The sequence below is a fragment of the Cebus imitator genome, unplaced genomic scaffold, assembly GCF_001604975.1.
Source record: "Cebus imitator isolate Cc_AM_T3 unplaced genomic scaffold, Cebus_imitator-1.0 Scaffold42, whole genome shotgun sequence".
Lineage (NCBI taxonomy): Eukaryota > Metazoa > Chordata > Mammalia > Primates > Cebidae > Cebus > Cebus imitator.
The window spans coordinates 6,928,123-6,928,346 of record NW_016107357.1 but is presented as its reverse complement, the minus strand read 5'-3'; positions in this window follow the sequence as shown (position 1 = coordinate 6,928,346).

The window sequence follows — 224 nt, the reverse complement described above, 5'->3', positions numbered from 1 at the left end:
AAAAAAAAAAAAAAAATACAAAAAATTAGCTGGGCATGTTGGTGGACACCTGAATCCCAGCTACTTAGGAGGCTGAGACACAAGAATCACTTGAACCTGCAGAGATTGCAGTGAGTTGAGATTGTGCCACTGCATTCCAGCCTCTGTCTCAAAAAAAAAAATCATGTCACTTCCCTGTGGAACATTCTTCAGTGGCATTAATTTATTAGTCTAATTATACACAG